Source organism: Palaemon carinicauda, chromosome 21 (genome assembly GCF_036898095.1).
Source record: "Palaemon carinicauda isolate YSFRI2023 chromosome 21, ASM3689809v2, whole genome shotgun sequence".
NCBI classification, from domain to species: domain Eukaryota; kingdom Metazoa; phylum Arthropoda; class Malacostraca; order Decapoda; family Palaemonidae; genus Palaemon; species Palaemon carinicauda.
Genome location: NC_090745.1, coordinates 31,639,264 through 31,661,094, shown reverse-complemented (window position 1 = coordinate 31,661,094; position 21,831 = coordinate 31,639,264). Strand labels below are relative to the sequence as shown.

Genomic DNA, 21,831 nt, shown 5'->3' with positions numbered 1-21,831 from the left:
TAATAGACTGTGCTTGGAAAGGGAGCCTTCTGACAATTCTATCATGTTTTCTATTAACTGAATGTCATTGCTATTGATTCAGCAAACCTTATTGACCATGAAACAGTGTGTGTCTCCATTGAAGTAGCTTTCCCAGAAAGCCTGGACCAATATCCTATGTCATATTTATAATCCTGAAGACTCCCTTCAAATGGTCTTATCCAGAAAGTACTACATTGGATCCCACTTTCTAGTTACAGCTCATTTTGTCTTTGTCAACACATACACAGAATACTCTGGCCTATTCTTTACATATTCTCCTCTGTCCTCATACACCTGATAATACTGAGATTACCTAACAAATCTTTTTCACCCAAGGGTCAACTAATGCATTGTTATTGTTCAGTGGCTACTTTCCTCTTGGTGAGGGTAGAAGAGTCTTGAGCTATGGTAAGCAGCTCTAGTCTTGGGTAGTGCCATTGCCTCTATAACATGGTCTTCCAATGTCTTGGGTTAGAGTTCTCTTGCTTGAGGGTACACTCGATCACACTATTCTAACTAATTTCTCTTCCTCTTGTGTTATTGAGGTTTTTATAGTTTATATAGGAGATATTTATTTTAAAGTTGTTAGTGTTCTTACAATATTCTATTTATCCTTGTTTCCTTTCCTTACTGAGCTATTTTCCCTGTTGGAGCCTCTGGCCTTATAGCATCCTTCTTTTCCAACTAGGGTTATAGTTTAGCAAGTAATAATAATAATAATAATAATGATAATGATAAAAATAAATGAGACTCTATATCATGAAGTCACTGGTATCCCATCTACAATGGTCTGGGAGGAGCTGTCTTCAGTCACGGTGAAAAACTGTGAAAGAAGTACTAGTTGGATGAAAGATGGAAAACATATATCATACTAAGGTTCAATCCTCTTCCATTGGGAGTACTGTATAACAAAAAAACAAAGGACGAGAAATCTTGGGATTCTGGAACCCAAAATCTAGAGATTATTGCAAAACTCCCCCTAGCTGAAGATTCAGGTTTAGAACAGCAAGATAATTCCCAAAAAAATGTTTCGAATTATTCTTTCAGATATAAACACTAGATATGAGGGTGTAGGAGCGTTTTAACACTCCCTGAAATGCCAATTAATCATTCTCCCTTCCTATAATTAAATCAACAGAGAAGCAGTGTAAAAAGTTATATGACTTAACAAAGAAGCAGTGTAAAAGTTACCCCGTTCCAAGGTCCTCAACAGAACTTTCCTTATTCACATTATCAGAGGTCGTCAACAGTGCCGGGGGGGAGTCAGCCAATCCAGGGGATGGGGAGTCAGAGTTTGAAGGGTCCATAGTTAAGGGTGGGATTTTCTTTATGTTTCTTGTTGGTTGTTTTGTTGGTTTACCTGCTTGAGAATTTTAAGAAAGTATCATACGTTGGAAAGGAGATTTGCATTCTCCACTATCAGCACAATGAGAGTATACTTCCCAGAGGGTCAACTCCATACCCTACCCGAAGGATAGCACCAAATTAGATATAGAGGCACAGGTATAAGCTAAACCTGCCTGTTAGGACTGAGACCAAGAAACTATGGAATCATCCTCCCCATATGCATAATGATGGCCTTCTGGCCAAAAGCCGAGAGTCTTTCCCCAAGAATTGGATCTCCCTGGATTCCGAAGACACAACACTTGAGAATAGTTGCACCAAAAAGGTCCAAACCATCTTCGGGATGGCTGATATCATCCAATACTCTCACATATACTGTAGCTTTGAATGCAAATACCTCCCAACAGTGACACCTTCCATTCATCGAAGCAGGCAACAATAAAGGATGTAAAAACATTAATGCCAGTGGCTATAATAGATGTAGAAACATCCAGGCCAAAAGAGAAAAAGAAAAAAATAATAAATAAATAAATAAATAAAAATAAAAATAATATATATATATATGAACTGTATATAGTATATATATATTATATATACATATATATATATCCATATATACTGTATACATATATATATATATATATATATATATATATATATATATATATATATATATATATATATATATATATATATATATATATATTATATATATACTGTATATATATATATATATATATATATATATATATATATATATATATATATATATATATATATATATATATATATATATATATATATATATATATATATATATATATATATATATATATATATATATATATATATATATATATATATATATATAAATTATATATATATATATACATATATACATATATATACATATATATATATATATATATATATATATATATATATATATACATATATACACATATATATATATATATATATATATATATATATATATATATATATATATATATATATATATATATATATATATATATATATATATATATATATATATATATATATATATATTTCCATGTACATAATATATACACATATATAATAAGGGAATTTTTTCTTAAATAGTTGGAATAGCACCACGAATGAAAGTCTAAAGAATTAGGAGACAGCTGAAGCAATATTAAGAGGATGAAAAAGATGAGAGAGAGAGAGAGAGAGAGAGAGAGAGAGAGAGAGAGAGAGAGAGAGAGAGAGAGAGAGAGAGAGAGAGAGAGATTCAGATTCAAACTGGGGGAGTAATTTCCCCAAGTTCGAGAGCCCTCTTGCCTGTCACCAAGCTTCAGCAGGGGAATGATATGCCGTGCTGAAGCTCAATGACTTCATTAAGGCATTCTCTCATTAAGAGGGACACAATGAATGAACAAACTAATTTACACATCCAATTGATAACGAATGACTCTACTGTATTAGCTTTTAGTAACCTGTATGCAAAGTATGGTAATCTATAACATACAGCATTGACATTTGTGCAATATTTATTATAAGATGTTTTGAATAAGTTTGGAAACTTTATTTAGTTCTCAGCTGATTAAATGTAAATATTGTAAGCTGATCCAAGATACTGCTATCAAGGAGATGTGCACATATAAATAAATATTCTTAATATATTTTTAGTTTATTCATTTGTTTGTTTGTTTGTTTGTTTGATTGCTCGTTTATCCATTGTGATGAAATGTAAACAAACAAAATGGCTTCCCTTCTAGGCATCCTATGTAGGGAAGATGTGATACAGATAAGTGTGTTGAGCAAGAGGTGATGATAAGTTCTAGCTTTTTCAAAAGGAAAGATAAAAAAAGTATACATAGGTAAGAGTAGCAAATGGAAGAGTGGTAGAAAGGGCTTTAATGGATTATGTGTTGATAACTAAATGCATATTTGGAAGATTGAATGACGTGCACATGTTTAGGGGTATGGCTAATGGTAGGTCTGATCCTTTTTTGGTGGAAGGAAAATTAGTTGTAGCAAAAGAATGGGGGAATAGAGTTGGGGGGTGTAAAAGGGAGCTAGAGAAGATTGAAGAGTTAATAAAACCGGAGGTAAAAATAGAATATCAAGAAAGGTTGAAAATGGCATATGATTGAGTGAAAGTACGAGAAACTGGTAATTTAGAGGAGTGGAAGTTAGTAAAAGAAAATTTTGTTGGGATTGCAAGTGATGTGTGGCAAGAAGATTGTTGGAGGCAGCATGAGGAAGGGTAGTGAATGAAAGAATGAAGGAGTGAAGGTAAAAGTGGAAGAGAAAAGGAGGGCATTTGAAGAATGGCTGCAGAGTAATAGTGTACAGAAGTATGAAAGATATAGAGAGAAAAATGTGGAAGTAAAGCACAAGACAACTGAGGCAAAGAGGGCGGCTGACCTAAGGTGGTGTCAAGGATTGAGTCGTTCACATGAAGAGAATAAACATGACAAATTCATAGATAATTTGTATTTTTCTTATCTATACAAACCTTAGCTATTTATTAGAGGTATTATTTTCGGTGTAGATGAAATGACGAGCCATTAAAGTTTAGTGAGGGTTAACTACCCACACCGCTAGTTAGCAGGGGTAGGGGGGTAGCTTGCTACCGCTCCCACTCACACACCTGTGATTTAGTTCACTTTGCTTGGAGGTGGGACTTCAAGGGGGATAGATCTGTTGGGCTAGTTTGGTCAAATAGCTAAGGTTTGTATGGTTAGGAAAAATACAAATTATCTACGAATTTGTCATTGGTTCCGTAACTGGAATACAAACAACGCTATTTATTAGGGGTGACTCACCCATAAGGAAGGGTGGACGTCCCTGCCAATCTGGCTTTTGGCTTTACCCAGGGGCTCCTTATCTAAGTATGTCAGTACTAAAAAATAAGGAGTCCCTGCACTTGGCTAAAACTTTGCTATGCAAGGTCCGCGGCCTACCCAAGCTGTGTGTTGAGATATATAGAAGTGTGACCGTCCGGGTAAAGTTATTCCGAGTCTTTTAGAAGGAAAAATTGTTGTAACCAAGACTTTCCCAATACCACCTCATCAGGGTATGGGGACGCAACAGTATTAGTTTTAATATTAGGTACACAAGGGAGCATGGTTTACCTGCAGTGGTTTGAGGTCAGCTTGTGAAGAGAACCAAGTATGCTGCTTTCCCCGAGAGAGGGGAGGAGGAAGAAAAGAATAAGAGCAAGTCAAACCTTTTCATTCATGCAGACTAAAACCGGGTAACAATGCCCTCAACCTTCTGCTACTTGTCCAATAAGGAGCTTGAGGTATTAAACCAGCTGTTGTGCAGCCACCACAGGACAGATAAAAAACGTATCAAGTCTCCTGTGGTTCACGTCTTGCAGGTAGTGGGATGTGAACGTAGTTTGACGTTTCCACACCGCAGCCTGAAGAACCTGCGTCACTGAGAAGTTTCTCTTGAATGCCAGGGACGTAGCTACGTCCGACATAATGAGCTCTGGGGTGACGTGAAGGAGGAGGGTCTGGATTCAGAACATGGTCTATGACCTTGCGAATCCATGCTGATATTGTGTTCTTGGTGACCCTCCTCTTGGTCCTTCCTGTGCTGACAAAGAGTGCAGGCACACGAAGACGGGCTGCGGCTGTTCTCTTAAGGTACAGCCTCAAACTTCTCACTGGGCAGAATAAGAGATGATCAGGGTCATCTGTTACAGAACGAAGACTCGAAATCCGGAAGGAGTAGAATCGTGGATCCGCTACTCCCGGGTTCTAAGTCTTAACAATAAACTCAGGGACGAATTTAAATGTTACCTCCTCCCATCCCCTTGAATGGGCGATGTCATACGAGAAACCATGAAGTTCAAAGACTCACTTGGCCGAAGCCAAAGCTAGCAGGAACACCATCTTCCAAGTTAGGTGGCGATCTGTTGCCTGGCGTAATGGTTCATAGGGAGGTCTCTTGAGAGACCTGAGAACTCGAACCACGTTCCACGGGGGAGGTCTCACTTCAGACTAAGTACAGGTAAGTTCATTACTCCGTATGAGTAAGGAAAGTTCTAGCGATGGAGAAATGTCCATTCCTATCAGTTGAAAGGCGAGCCTTAACGCTGAGCAACAGCCTTTTACCGCAGAGACTGACAGGCGCATTTCTTCACGCAAACATACGAGGAACTCTGCTATTGCTGGAATAGTGGCATCGAGAGGAGAGATACCCCTTCCACGACACCAACCACTGAACACTTTCCACTTTGCCTGGTAAACTGCTGCTGATGACTTTCGCAGGTGTCCCTACATCCTGATCGCAACTTGTTGAAAAAATCCTCTCTGAGAGAGATGCTGGAGAGTCTCCAGGCGTGAAGTCCTAGCAAAGCTACGGCTTTGTGGAATATGTTGGCATGCGGTTGTTTGAGTAGATCGTGTCGTGGAGGGAGTTCTCTTGGTGGCTCCGTTCTGCGTGATGCCATAACAGAACTATGAGGGTCATTGAAAGGTTGACCGATGTTCTGGCCTTGTCAAGTACCTTCCTCATCAGACAGAACGGGGGAAAGACGTAAACGTAGATGTTGTCCCACCGTTGTTGGAATGCATCTTGCCAGAGAGCCTTGGGGTCTGGGATTGGGGAACAATACAACGGGAGCCTGAAGTTCAGGGCCATTGCGAAGAGGTCTACTGTCGGAGAACCCCATAAAGTCAGACTTTGTAGGCTACTAAATGATCCAAAGACCACTCAGTACTCACTATCTGATATGCTCTGCTCAGGTTGTCGGCAAGCACATTCTTTTTGCCGGGAATGAAGCGTGCCGATAGTGGTATCGGGTGGATTTCGTCCCATCTCAGTATCTCTAGTGCTAGATGGGATAGGTGCCGCGAAAAAGTTCCTCCTTGCTTTTTTATATAAGCCACTACTGTGGTGCCGTCACTCATCACCACCACTGAGTGGCCCGCCAGGAACTGTTGGAACTATTGAAGGGCCAGAAAGACAGCCTTCATCTCTAGGAGATTTATGTGGAGGTACTCTTCTGACTCTGACCAGAGGCCTGAGGTCGTGTGGTCCAGCACGTGGGGCTCCCCCACCCCCTTTTTTTGAAGCGTCTGAGAACAGCATCAAATCTGGGGGGAGGACGAGAAGATCCACTCCCTTTCGTAGATTCTCGTCTGCCACCCAACACTCGAGGTCCGTCAGTTTCATTGATCTCATGGGGATCCGGATGTCTGGGGAATCAAGAGTCTGATTCCACCGGGACTTCAGTCGCCACTGGAGGGATCTCATCCTGAGGCGACCATTGGGAACTAGACGGGCCAGTGATGAAAGGTGACTGAGGCGACGTAACCACGTCTGGGCTGGAAGTTCTTCTTGTCTGAGAAAGGGTCTTGCGACCTTCCTCAGCCTTGCTATTCTGACGTCTGATGGGAAGGCTTTGTGGAGATTGGTGTCTATTATCATGCCTAAGTATACCAGTCTCTGTGTACGAAGCAGGGATGACTTCTTGAGATTTACCATGATCCCCAGATCTTGGCAGTCTCAGAAGTTTGTCTCGGTGTTGAAGAAGGGTTGATACCGAGTCTGCTAGGATTAGCCAATCGTCCAGATAGCGGAAGAGATGGATGCCAATCCTGTGTGCCCAAGATCACACTAGGGCAAACACTCGTGAAAACTTGAGGTGCTGTGGAAAGACCGAAGCACAGCACCTTGAACTGGTATTTCCTGTTGTCTAGGCTGAGCCTTAAGTACTTCCTTGAAGATGGATGAATTGGGATCTGGAAGTACGCGTCGTTTAGGTCCAGTGTACACATGAAGTCCTGTGGTCTTACCACTAGTTTGACCGTGTCTGCCGTCTCCATGCTGAACAGAGTTTGCTTGACAAACTTGTTCAGGGCTGAGAGGTCAATGACTGGACTCCAGCCTCCAGATGCCTTCATTACAGGAAAGAGTCGACTGAAGAAGCCTGGGGACCCGTCGAGGACCTCCTGGAGTGCGCCCTTCTTCAACAAGGTCTGGACATCTGCCCGAAGGGCAGGCCCCTTTGCTGATCCCATGGCAAAGGAGTCTATCGACAATGGATTTCTGGTCAGGGGAAGGAGAGATGTTATGAACGGGACACAATACCCTAGACGAATCACAGAGATTGTCCAGGGTTCGGCCCCGAGTTGCTTAGACCTGTCCGAGCAACTTTGTAGGCATCCCCCCACTGGTGGAGAAGCAGGGGTAGTGCCTCTCCTAGCATTTGTGGCCTCGGCTGCTCCCTCTAGGATTCTTCCCTCCCCTAGCGGACTTATTACCTTTCCTGTCCTTGGCAGGAAAGGGCTTCTTAGACACCATTGGCTTCACTGCTGATTTGGTCGTCGTGGTCTTGGTTGGACGGGGCTGCTGAGGAGCTGGTGGTTTATAGGGCTTGGATGTCAAAGCCCTATGGAGGAGGGAGTCCTCATGGGACTTCCTCCATCTCTCAGTAGCATGTTTCACGTACTTAGGCTCAAACAGGTGGGCTCCCTCTAGAGAGGAATGTCTGAGCCTAGCTATCTCGACGTTGGGGACTGGTTGGTGGAATCTCTCAGACACTGCATCTCGACGTTTCAAGATGGTATTCGCCCACAAGTTCGAAACTTGGTGGGCGAGAAACTCGATTGTGTATGTGCCAAGAGAAGGAATGTCTCCATTGCTTTCCTGGTACGTTCCTTGGAGTAATCCTCAATTTGCACCAGAATTCCCAAGGTCCCTAACCAGATATCAAGCCACGAAATAGCCTGCATAGCATACTTCATGACCTTTACCTGGTTAAGGATCTCGGCTGCCGAGAACGAGACCTGCCGGCTGGAGAGTATCTCTAGAAAGACTCCCTTAGTGAGCTCTTCCAAAGAATGGTGGAGGAAGAGCTGGACTAGGCTCCTCCAGGATCTCGAAGTACCTCCTCTGTTGGACACGAGGAGGTGGGAGGAGCTTGTTGGTAGAGCCAGAACGTTAGGAGGAGGCATACTCGGAGAGCTGTAGGGCGATCTTAGCCCTGGCACCCTTCAATCCTTGAGACCAAGGCAGGGCTGCACTGGTCTTAGACGGCTTCTGGGTGCCAAAGACACGGTCTAAGACCGTGTCATTGCCCTCCTGAGGGGGTATCTCCGGGTCGGTAATCCCGTTGAGAACTCTTATAAGAGTCAAGACCTGCCAGAATGCATGTTCTGACTCTTTTTGCTCTCCTTCTGACGTCGGACTTGCAGCGAAGTCTCCATCTTCCAACCCCGAGAGCTTTTCCCGGGTTGGGTCGCGGTCATCCCTCCAGTGGCTTGCTGTCTCTGTCTTGGTAGTCCTCGTGGAGGACTTTGGCAAAGTCTTGGAGTCTTTGGGCTCCTTCCGAGGAAGGAGGTAGGACTCCAACATCGAAGGCTTAGATGCCGTGTCCTTCCTGATCTCTGATAGGGAACTCTCTGCGTAAGGGGAGGCTTCCTCCGACGGTGGAATGGAGGAGGTCCTTTCCCCACGCGACTCCCTTGGCAAAGCTGAGGTGGGAGAGTATCCTAGGGAAGATACAGGCGGGACTAGCCTTGATGGCCAAACCGAAGTCAGTTTTACCCTCGAGGAAATGACCACGTCAGAGACTCGTCTTTTCCTCTTCAGGGTGGTGGAAGAAGCCATGGTTCTGTGTCGAGAGTCTGGAGCTATAGGCTGCTCCCATGAGCGGCCAGACAGGGCAGGATTCAAGGCCTGTGCTACAGCTCTGACTAAGGCACTGAACCAAGGATGCTGACTGACCGATAAACTGAAGAGAAAGGGACAAAAAGTTCCCTACGAGGAGTTTCTTTTAAAGGTGGGTCCGCCTTAGAAGAAGGTAGTTTAGGGATCCTGAACCCCTCTGCAGAAACCTGTTCCCCTTTTCCAGATGGCCGTGCTGAAAGGCGTTTGCGGGGAGGGGAGTGAGGCAATGGTGACCTGACCGAGTGCAGTTCCTTTACTCGCGTTGGTGAGCGCTGGCACGCGCGGGAGACTGCTGGCAAGCGCAAGCATGCGGGGAATTGCTGGCGCGCGGGCGCAGGCGAGAGCTGGCGTGCAGGTGAGAGCTGGCACATGGGCAAGAGTTGGCTGGCGCACGCGAACGAGAGGTGGCGCACACGAACGAGTGGTGGCCCGCGGGCAAGAGCTGGCGCGCGGGCGAGAATGCTGGCGCGCAGGAGAGCACTAGTGCATAGGCGCATGTTGCAGCTGCCGTCTATGAGGGCGAGCAGGTGAAGGGGCGCGCCGAAGAGTTGTAGAGCCCTGACGAGCAGGCTGATGCTGATGGGCTGCTGGTGAGCGCTGGTGCACTGCAGGAGGTTGGCGAGCTAAAGGGCGATGGCACGCAGCTGCGTACTTCGGTAGAGCCTCAAGAGGCTTTACCGGGAACAAGAATGGTGATGGAAGGTCGGCAGGATTGTTGGATGGTTGATCAGGAACCGGGATGGGCCCTTTGGAAGGGCGAGCATCCACCGATGGAGATCGCGAACGATCTGCAGAGAGGTCCAGGACCAAAGTAGGAAGACTAGTAGCAGGTCCAGGCACGGTCGAAGGTCGAGGGCCAAAACATGACTGCAGCGGAGGCTCTTCAGCAGGTGACGGCTGCGACGACGAAGCAGAATAGCCAAAGAGGCGCCTTTTCACCGATGGTGAAGGGAGACCTCTAAGGCGAAGTGGAGGGCGAGCTTTACGACGAAGGCCGTTGGATCAGCAAGCTGACCGTACGCCACAGCAGTCTTTGAAGAGGAGTCTCAATGAGTGAACTTCCACGAGGGAAAGAAACATTCGCAGGAGAGAGAGACGGACTTAGTTTCCCCCTCGAAGGATGACCAGGAATGGGGGACACTAAGTCAGCAGCAACAGCTGGAGAGTCTGGAGGAGCAGAGGAGTCGGACGAGACCATTGGCGACACCTCTGACACCACAACGTCGATAAGGGCCAGAGGAACTACCTCCGACAGCGGCGATGACTGCTGCACACTAGCACCCCTGCGGATGATTTGCAGCAACGCGTCCTTGGAGGGCATATCCGAGAGCCCCAAGGACGACCATACCTTTAACAAGGAAGTTAGAACAAGGCCTCACCCAGGGGGGAGAGGTGGGGCCGCTTCAATAGGGGAAGAAACACCATCTCTCGAGGACCGGGGTTGGCCAATATCAAATTGGTCTACACTACTAGTCGATGGTCTCTCGGAAGAAAAGAAACAAGTAGGAGGTTCAGAAAAGGGTCAGGAGACGGAAGAAGAGGCCTTGGGTTTTTCCCCCTTCAAAGGAACCTTCGAAGGAGAAATATCCCGCTTAGACTTCTTTCGCCGTCGCCCAAAACTCTCCCACTGGGAGGAAGACCACTCCCTACACTCAATACACCTATTATCACAATCACACCATTGACCTCTGCAGGTGGGACAAAGGGCGTGGGGATCGGTCTCCACCGCCGACATAAAAGTTCCACAGGGCCAGCCAGCGAGTCCAGGGCAGGTGCGCATGCTTGCAGAAGTCAACACACAAACACACTAGAAAAAGAATAAAGCAAAAAACAGATTAATGGGAGTCCAAATAAAGGCAAAGGATGAAGAGCGGCAACGTCCGTTCACCATCCAAGAAAAAGTAAAGAGCTAAATCACAGGTGTGTGAGTGGGAGCTGTAGCAAGCTAAACCCCCTACCCCCCGCTAACTAGCGATGTGGGTAGTTAACCCTTGCTAAACTTTAATGGCTCATCATTTCAGCTACGCCGAAAGTAATACCCCTAATAAATAGCGTGGTTTGTATTCCAGTTACGGAACAAAGAAGTTTTGGAAAGAAGTGAAGAGAGTAAGGAAAGCTGGTTCGAGAATTGAAGAGACAGTGAAAGATGGAAATGGAAGGTTATTAAAAGGAGCGGCGGCAAGGAAAAGGTGGGCGGAATATTTTGCAATTTTACTGAATGTTGAGGATAATAGGGAGGCAGATATAATTGCTGTTACAGGTGTTGAGGTGCCAGTGATGGGAGATGAAAATGAGAGAGAGATTACAAGAGAAGAAAAGAGGAGAGCACTAGATGAAACGAGAGTAGGAAAAGCACCTGATATGGATGGTGTAAGAGCCGAGATGTTGAGAGAAGGGGGTGTGACTGTACTTGAATGGTTGGTGAGATTGCTTAATATGTGTTTTATGTTGTCAATGGTACCAGTAGATTAGGTTTGTACATGTATTGTACCACTATATATTGGTAAAGGAGATGAACATGAGTGTTGTAATTCAAGGGGTATTAGTTTGATGAGTGTGGTGGGAAAAGTATATGGTAGAGTATGATTAATAGGATTAAGGATAAAACAGAGAATGCAATCTTGGAAGTACAGGGTAGTTTTAGAAGAGGTAGGGGATGTATGAATCAGAGTTCTACAGTTAGGCAGATATGCAAGAAATATTTAGCAAAAGGTAAGGATGTGTATGTTGTGTTTATGGATCTGGAGAAAGCTTATGATAGAGTTCATAGGGAAGCAATGTGGAATGTGATGAGGTTATATGGAATTGGTGGAAGGTTGTTGCAAGAAGTGAAAAGTTTCTACAAAGGTAGTAAAGCGTGTGTTAGGATAGGAAATGAAGTGAGTGATTGGTTTCCGGTGAGAGTGGGGCTGAGACAGGCATGTGTGATGTTGCCACGGTTGTTTAACTTGTATGTTGGTGGAGTGGTGAAAGAGGTGAATGCTCGAGTGCTTGGACGAGGATTGAAACTGATAGACGAAAATGATCATGAATGGGAGGTAAATCAGTTTGTTGTTTGTGGATGATACTGTACTGGTTGCAGATTCGGAAGAGAAGCTTGACAGTTTAGTGACAAAATTTGGAAGGGTATGTGAGAGAAGGAAGTTGAGAGTTAATGTGGATAAGAGTAAGGTTATGAGATGTACGAGAAGGGAAGGTGGTGCGAGGTTGAATGTCATGTTGAATGGAGAGTTACTTGAAGAGGTGGATCAGTTTAAGTACTTGGGGTCTGTTGTTGCAGCAAATGGTGGAGTAGAAGCAGATGTACATCAGAAAGTGAATGAAAGATGCTAAGTTTTGGGGGCAGTGAAGGGAGTGGTAAAGAATGTAAAGAGAGTTCTGTATGAAGAAGTGATTGTACCATCTGTGATGTATGGATCTGAGTTGGGGGGGAATGAAAATGACGGAGAGACAGAAATTTAGCGTGTTTGAGATGAAGTGTCTGAGGAGTATGGCTGGCGTATCTTGAGTAGATATGGTTAGGAACGAAGTAGTGAGAGTAAGAATGGGTGTAAGAAATGAGTTAGCAGCTAGAGTGGATATGAACGTGTTGAGGTGGTTTGGCCATGTTGAGAAAATGGAAAACGGCTGTCTGGTAAAGAAGGTGATGAATGCAAGAGTTGATGGGAAAAGTACAAGAGGAAGGCCAAGGTTTGGGTGGATGGATGGAGTGAAGAAAGCTCTGGGTGATAGAGGGATAGATGTGAGAGAGGCAAGAGAGCGTGCTAGAAATAGCAATGAATGGCGAGCGATTGTGACGCAGTTCTGGTAGGCCCTGCCGCTTCCTCCGGTCGCCTTGGATGACTGTGAAGGTAGCAGCAGTAGGGGATTCAGCATTGTGAAGCTTCATGTGTGGTGGATAACGGGGGAGGGTAGGCTGTGGCACCCTAGCAGTACCAGCCGAATTGATGTCGGCTACCCACAAAATTGGGGAAGTGCCTTGGTATATATATTTTGAATTTCTAGGCATACATTGGGTAAAATGAGATTGTAATAACATCTTTACATAAACAAAACCTAAATTACACGCTTACACAAATGGTTTCTTGATTTAGCTGTCTTCATATTTTAAGTTGTCCAATCAATAGATCATTTTATTGTTGGATATATGCAATATTCATATTCACTTACTTATTCATTTACAAATAAATTAGTCTTGTATACATTATTCTAGGATTTTCTTTGACTTAGATATAATTAAGGCAGTGGTAGCAGTTCCCAGATTACTACTCACTAGTGTTTTGCACTGTATTCAGTTTGTTTTGATATGGCACATGAGTGATTGATTGATTGATTTGAAGTTCTCTGGTATTCTGACATCGAAAGTCATTGACGCCGATATCCTTTATTATAAATAAAGATTAAAAGAATATTCAATTAAAACCAGAGAAGTAAATATCTTATAAAAGTTAAATAGCATTAAGAAGACCTGCTTCTGATATAAATTAAAAAATGCCACTAAAAGTAAATATGTTATAAAAGTTAAATAGCATTAAGAAGAACTGTTTTTGATACAAATTTAAAAATGCCACTTGAATTGTACGACATCATGTCCAAGGATCTTGGCAAGGATGAACCTGAAATCTTCACCACAAGCCTCAAACAGATATCTATTTCTTTCAGTGCTATAAGTGGGGAATTCAGTCAACAAATGCCTCACTGTCAAGGGCATCAAACAGTCGTCGTAATATGGTTGGTGTTGGCCAGCCATCAGAAACTCGTGTGTCATCCGAGGGTGACCAATGCGGAGACGACAGAGAGTAGTCTCCCATTTCGGGGCATTCCATTATACCTCCAAGGGGATATACCAATCGCAATTTCTCTCATCTTATTTACGTTTAAACTATCCCAATGCTGTTGCCGATTATTATGAATAGAATTCTTAATTGCTGGTAAAAAATCATTACAAAGAATGGGAGACCCTCTTGGTAGCAACTTGGCTGCAGCACTCTTTGCCAGTGAATCTGCCTCTTCATTTTCAGACACACCTACGTGTGCCGGAACCCAACAAAATCGAACTGTTATACCCTTTAGGCCAATAATTAAAAGCCACTCCAAGATCTTTAAAACTAAAGGGTTCCTAGAATTAAAACCCTCTAAAGCTTGAAGGACACTTCTTGAATCACTATAAATGGTAAAATTGCCCTCCTCTTTTAACGCGATTTTCTCAATAGCGGTTAGTATGCCATATAATTCAGCAGTAAATATGGAAGATATTGGAGGAAGTGCCCCTCTACCGTCAAAAGAACTACTATATACTCCAAATCCAGAGCCAGCATCAGATTTGGAGCCATCGGTATATATAAAAGTTGATTCCCTATGTTCTTCAACATTTTCCATAAAAAGAGACCTAGCTTCTAATTCAGCCATGTTTTTTAATACCAATAAAATATTTGCAGAAAGATATCTCTGGTAACTTCCACGGGGTTGTTGGTACCTTAAATGAAAGTACCTTACCTCTAATTTTATAAAGACTGTTTTCTAATTGTTTTACTCGAAAGCCATAAGGTTGAGGAGATTTTGGGTGCAACTCAAAGTATGTTGAGTTCTTTACAAGGCTTCCAGTCTGAAAGGCTAAGAAGTTAGGGAGTTTTTGTGACCTAAACTAATACCGAATAATGGAAGACATGCGGTAATGGTCTAGAGGTAACTCTCCAGCATTAACAAGGAGACTTGGGATAGGTGATGTTCTAAATGCTCCTGTGGACAATCTTATACCAGCATGATGTATTGAATCTAATATCTTTAATCGGCTTGGGGTGGATGAGGAATATATTTCACACCCATAACTAATTTAGGAAAAAATTAAGGCTTTGTATAATTTTAAAATATTTTACAGTCAGCCCCCCATGATGTATGGGCAAATACTCTTAAAAGATTCAGAGCCTCAAGACATTTAGCTTTTAATGCTTTTAAATGTGGAACCCATGTCAACCTACAATCAAAAATCAATTCTAAAAATTTAGCTTCCCCTACACACGGGATTCATTGACCTCTCATGTATATATCCGGGTCTGGATGTATTCCCCGAATTCGACAGAAATGTACAATAGTAGTTTTGCTTATTTAAAACTTAAACCCATTCACACCAGCCCACTGAATAATTTTGTCCATTCCGAGTTGTAGTTTTCTCTCAACCATTGCCATTTCTAGCTCCAGCAAATGATATGGAGAGATCATCCACAAACAGGGTTGAGAGAACATCACAGGGAATGACTGAGGATATCCCATTAATTTCTAGTTCAAACAGGGTTACACTCAGCACACTACCCTGAGGAACTCCCTCTTCCTGACATTTACTCTCTGATGGAGCTTCCCCAACTCTCACTTGAGAAACTCTATGTGAAAAAAAAATGATTGGATAAACAGTGGTAGTTCTCCTCTCAATCCCAATTCATGAATGGTTTTAAGTATACCATATCTCCTTGTAGTATCATATGCCTTTTCAAGGTAAAAAAAAGACTGTCACATGGTGCTGTTTGGAAGCAAAGGCTTCACAAATAGAAGACTCAAATCATATCAACACATCAGTTGTTGAGTGCATTTTCCTGAATCCATATTGAATGGGTGATAAAATACCCTTCTTTTCAAGGTATCACATCAGCCTTACATTGACCATCTTCATGATTTTACATAAACAAGATGTCAATGCAATCGGTCAATTGTTTGCTGCTAAAAACTTGTCTTTACCGGGTTTTAAAAAGGCTAAAATAATGGCTAGTTCCCAAACACTTGCATTACTATGATCATGCCATATTCTATTAATAATGTTTAAAATAAATAACTTGGTATCAAAATGTACATGTTTAATCAGTGCATATGGAATTCCATTGGTGCAGGGGCTGTATCGTTGCAATGAGCAAGTGCAAAATCAAATTCTCTTTCAGTAATAGGAGAATTATACAACTCTTCACTTACTATTGCAAAATTTAAAATTTTCTTTTCTTCAATACTCCTATACGGTAGCCAGGAGCTCCTTCACACTTGCTGGATACATTTGAAAAATTATCACACAGGGCATTGCTAACATCATTTGCTTCAGTTACAAACTGACCATTCACCTTCAACACTGGGGGTGGGTTGGGGGTGAATTTGCCTGCTATCTCTTTTACTTTCCTCCACACAGAAGATGGTGGTGTTCTACTGTTAATGGAGGAAACAAAAGACATCAATGACTGGCGCCTAGCTTCTTTCATGGCACGTCGGAACTGTGCTCTACATTTCTTGTATACAATTAAATTCTCATCAGTTCAGCGTCTACTCAATCGTGTTAGAGATCTTCTTGTGGCTATGTGCAGGGCAGTTAGTTCTGAAGACCACCAGGGGACTGGTCGTCGTTTGAATAACCCTGTTGTTTCGGGAATTGAATTGATTCCTGCTGTATGGAGAGTTCCATTCAGTAAGTCAATGGCATCCTCAATATTTTCAACCTGTCCTGCCTCCCCCTCAATTTTGCTTAGCTCACAAAATTTATCCCAGTCCGCCATGTCAAGATTCCATCGTGGCGATCTCTGTAGAGGTGGACCATTGTTGGTGTTTATAATGATTGGTACATGATCACTAGTATGCCAATCATCTAAAATCCTCCAATCAAAATCGAGAAGGCAATTAGAGCCTACTATTGATAGGTCAGTACATGACAAGGTACCTGTCTGGACATAGAAGTGTGTGTGCTCTCCTGTACTAAGGAGTCCCACATCTTCATTTTCCACAATTGATGATATATTTCCCCCTCGTGTTTGCTAAAACATCACCCTACAAAGGAAGTCTACTATTCAAATCTCCACGTAAAAGAAACTGCTGAGGGAGTTGTTGAATCACCTCTACTAAGTTATCATACAAAATGTTACCATTTGGAGGCAAGTACAGAGAAGAAATTGTATATTTTCTCCCTATTTCAGTCTGTACAACCCCTGCCTGGAGATGTGTATGGATAGACAAAGATACTTGGGGAACATCTCGATGAACGTATGTGAGACTTCCTCCATGGCTCCCAAATTGATGATCATATGGTGTCCTATAACTAATATCTTTACGAGGACAAGGAGTATTATGATCAAGTTTGCTCTCCTGTAGACATATAATTGAGGGAATGCTCATGAACAAGGAGCTTAAGTTCTTCATATTTGGCAATTAAACCCTGGCAATTCCATTGCAGAATGGAGAAAAAAATAAGGTTTATTTTTTGGAAGACACCTTAGATGAAGGCTTCCCATTGGCAATACTTGATCTAACAATATTTCCCGGTGGTATCTTTAGAAAAGACCTAGATATAGTGGGTTTTGTGTTCGTCTTTTTCTTTGTGTCCTTTTGATCTAATTGTCGAGGAGGATGTTGGACCTCAACTTGATTTTCTGATGTTTAATTTACCTTCCAGTTGATCAGAAACACCAGCAGACAAGATATCATATTTATTTGAAGTAGTGACTTTAATGTTTCATATGGTAGGAGAGGAGAGAGATGGAGGTCTCTCTCTTTCTCGATTAAAAGGTTGTGATCTGTCAGGTTTTTGCACCTTCCCCACTACAGGTTCACCAGGTAAATTTATTTCAAGTGGAACCTCCATCAGATCAGGCTAGGACACGGCCTGACAGAGGTTTGTACTATTGTTTAGAATCAGAGTAGTTGGCTTCTGAATAACTTCCAGATCTTTAAGTATCTGTTTTGATTTTTCTACAATTTCTGGATATAGATTTTCGATAGAACTTTCAACCTCTTTAACTACTTTCATTTGTTTCTTTATCATAGAAGTGGAGATATAATTTTCGTCCGTGTGCTTTGGCAAATTTTTTTAAGAACCATTGAAAAAGGTTGCCCTTGTTTTATCTGCTTTTCAAGAGCTCTTTTACGAGCCTCTATAAAAGTAACCCTTTCCTTGGTCCTAATGGCCTGAATTTCTTTTTCAAAAATAAACTTAACACAGCTTTTATATGTAGCTGGGTGTGCTTCCCCACAATGTATTCAATTTGGATTCTCTATGCATAATCCATGACTATTTTTTCCACAGTTGGTACAAACAGCTGGCTTATTATTTAGTTTTTCCTTGCATTTCTGGCTTAAATGGCCTTACATTTGGCAATGATAACATCGCAATGGTGAAGGGATATATGGTTTCCCCTTCAAAGATAGCCAACCCGCTTTTATAACATTTGGTAATCTGCATTGATCAAATGTTATAATCAAAGTAGCCTGAGGAATATGGTGTTCTCCAACTCTCTTTCTCATTCTGACTACTTTTACTACTCCTTGACTTTTCAGTTCATCCTCAACGCATTTTACACTATGACCATCCAATGTTGTATGTGTTTTTAACCTTTCACCTTTTAATAGGGATAGTGTCTCTATCAAGAGACTTCCATTTCACTGTGGTAGAATTTTTGGCTGCCCTCCACATAATGTAACTATTTCCCTGTTAGCTTTAAAACCATTTAAATGCTCATTTCTTCCATTTTCAAATTCTAGGATAAAAAAATTTTCACAATTCACTACTTCAAAGTGACCAGGTAATACTTATACTTTTCTATATCTTTCTGTACTGTCATAATTTCTTACTCTCTCTCTCTCTTCTTCTCTAGTGTTTTCTTATCATTCTTTCCATAACGCAAATAAGGTTCCAATGTTACGTTATTAGAACCCGAGTTGGAGCTGTCTGTACCAAGGTCCATGTTTGTATTTTCCAGGTCATCAAATGAGGGGTGGGTTTATTTGGTAAGAGTAAGCCGGGTTATCCACCTCTTATCGGAGGATGTCAGTCCTCCTATCCCATGTGGCCCAACACGAGAAGAGGCTTCAGGGGGGACCAGTCCTCTATTAGAGAGGGGCTGCCTCTCTTAAGGTGGGTGTATACTGGTCAGTGGGGGTGGTTAACCCCTCCCATCGGCGACTCCAATGCCTGGCGTCACCCATTACCCGCAAATATGGGTGACTTAAAACCGGATCACTGGAGCCCGACTCTTAACAGACTTGGTCTGCACCCAATGGGGTCTGCCAGAGGGTGATGGCGTCCAAATTTGCCCAGGTTGAGATGGAATACCGTCCTTCCCACACTGTGCCAAATCCAAAGAAGCAGCCAAAGCACAATCAAACAAGCCAAAGTCATCAATAAGTTCAAGACCAAAAGGAAGAGATGGGAGAATAAAAGAAATAACCAAAAGGAAAAGAGAAAGTGCTGACTGATTTAGTTGGATCAACAATTGGGCACCAAGGTCCAGTGGGAAAGCAGTTCTTACTGTTCATTAGAGCCCAGCTGCTAATCCCTAAGCCCCCCATCCTCATCAAAGCTTCAGCATCTGGGTGGTGGGACTTTGTGAACTTTCCATACATTTAGTGGACAGATGGCCAGTATCCCCTCCTCTGTAAATTCATACAGATCTCTGTTAAAAAGTATTCCCCTTCCGTAGCTAAAATTTAGGTGGGGTTTGACATCTAACTTATTATCATCATTAGATATTTTTATGTTGGACAGTATTACAGACTGTGTACTTGATTTGGCATGGATTAGGAAACTATTTTTTCCAAAACAAGATATATCCCCCGACGCAATAGTTCCTACTTTTTTCTGAATTAATTTGCATATTTTAAAATAATTCCCTGTAACCCCCTTTGATTCAGCTATAAGCCACATTGGTGGTTTTGGCTTTCTCTGGGAGGGCATAACTAAATCCGCGTCTTTTTGCAACCAATCGGCAGGCCTATATACAACAAAATCCTTTGGTACCTTAACGCAGAGAGCAGCTGCAACATTCAAGTTATTAATTTTAATAATATTCATGTTACTTATTGCACTAAATGCTTAATCATAACTACTGTAAGAAATCCATGAATCCATTTTTCATCTTTAAGTTTCATCCTTATGTCTTTTATGCATCCATAGCACTCAAATGCTTTATATAGATCATCGTAGTTTGTCTCCATTGGAATTGGGTAACATGAAGAATTCAAAGCTTCCTCGTGTTACTCAAATTACCAGATTTTGGATTATTAGTAGAATGGTCCTTTCCTGTTCCGAGGTCATCAACAGAGCTTTCCTTATTCACATTATCAGAGATCGTCAACAGTGCCAGGAGGGGAGTTAGCAAATCCATGGGATGGGGAGTCAATGTTTGAAGGGTCCATAGTTAAGGGTGGGATTTTCTTTATGTTTTTTGTTGGTTGTTTTATTGGTTTACATGCTTGAGAATTTTAAGAAAGTATCATACATTGGAAAGGAAATCTGCATTTTCCACAGGATATCACCAAAACAGACATAAATGCACAGGTGTAAGCTAAACCCGCCTGTTAGGACTGAGACCAAGAAAATATGGAATCATCCTCCCCATATCTGTAATGATGGGCTTCCGGCCAGAAGCCAAGAAACCCACCTCAAGGATTGGATCCCCCCGGATTCCGATGACCCAACCCTTGAGAATAGTTCTGCCAAAAAGGTCCAAACCATCTTTGGGATGGCTGAGATCATAAAATACTCTCATATATAGCTTTGAATGCGAATACCTCCCAACTGTGATCCCTTCTCCCATTCATGTAAGCAGGCAGTAATAACAAATGTGAAAATATCCACGCCATTTAAATAAAATAAAAATAAAAAGATAAATGTATAAATGAACAATATGTATATATATATATATATATATATATATATATATATATATATATATATATATATATATGTATATGCAAAAGCCAGTAGGAAATAATAAAAAGCTTTAGTACCAAGCGCTTTCGTGCATTTTTTAATAGTCTCCTTCTAGTCCAGCCGTTTTCGGTAAAAATATGGAGGAATCGTTCAAATTCGGTTAAAAGCACCAAAATTTGCAAAGATAGCTTTTGATGTACCTTTTGAAATGTGATAGAGACCCATTTGATATCTTTCCAATATGGCCGCTTTTTTTCAAGATGGCCGCCAAAATTCAGGAAAATGTTGTATTTCGAAGGATTTTCATCGTATAGTCACAATTTTGGAGTCTTTACCTATATTTTCAAGGATGTTCTAAACAATGAAAATAAAAATAAGCACAGGAGAACAATATTTTACCAGCAAATGCCCATTTAAATTCTGAAATAAGTCAAACATATTGAAAAATTGCTCTAAATGTTGTTGTTATCTGCCTCATATGGCTCTAAAGCTCCATATATAATGTGCTCAAAAAGTATAAACCGATGCTACATTAGTATTTCATAAATAAAATCATTAACCACAATAACATCTATAATTATGTTATCATAATGTATGCAGTGTTGACATAATGTATGCAGTTCATTAACTGCCCTACTGTTCTGGTTCGCTCTATACTCACCAGGAATTGTTTATATTTTTTGTCATTCACCAGGGGAGCTTTATGTTACTGAGCACATGGCTAATATTTTGATGAAAATTAATTTTGCTTTTGGGAACAGGTACCATATGAATATTTCCTAAAATGTGTTCTTACTAACTGTTCATTCATGCATAGATTTAGAATAATTTTTTTCTTTCCTACAGGTTTCTGTTCTACTGCTTGAAGAGACAGCAATGTTCATTACTGTGCCTTTGTACAGAACTGTTTAGAGACCATAGTGCTTACTAGCTTGCTGTGTTGGTGATGGCTTAAACTCTTTCTATGTGCATGCTAATACTAGTAAACAGAGCTTTGTCAAGTAAAAATTCTAACAATGGCAGAACCACAGTTTTACTGGGACAGGTGCATTCTATGTTAACTGGTAAAAAAAGGATTTCATTCAGCGCCCAACCTGTGGCAAAGCACAAGATTCGGG

At 41.8% G+C, this 21,831-nt stretch overlaps 1 protein-coding gene across 1 annotated transcript in view; it reads right to left on the bottom strand.

Moving 5' to 3' along the window:
• The window catches only part of Acsf3 (Acyl-CoA synthetase family member 3), a 242,146-nt gene that overhangs the window by 128,696 nt on the left and 91,619 nt on the right, over positions 1 to 21,831 (bottom strand). The gene's annotated exons all lie outside the window — the stretch shown is intronic.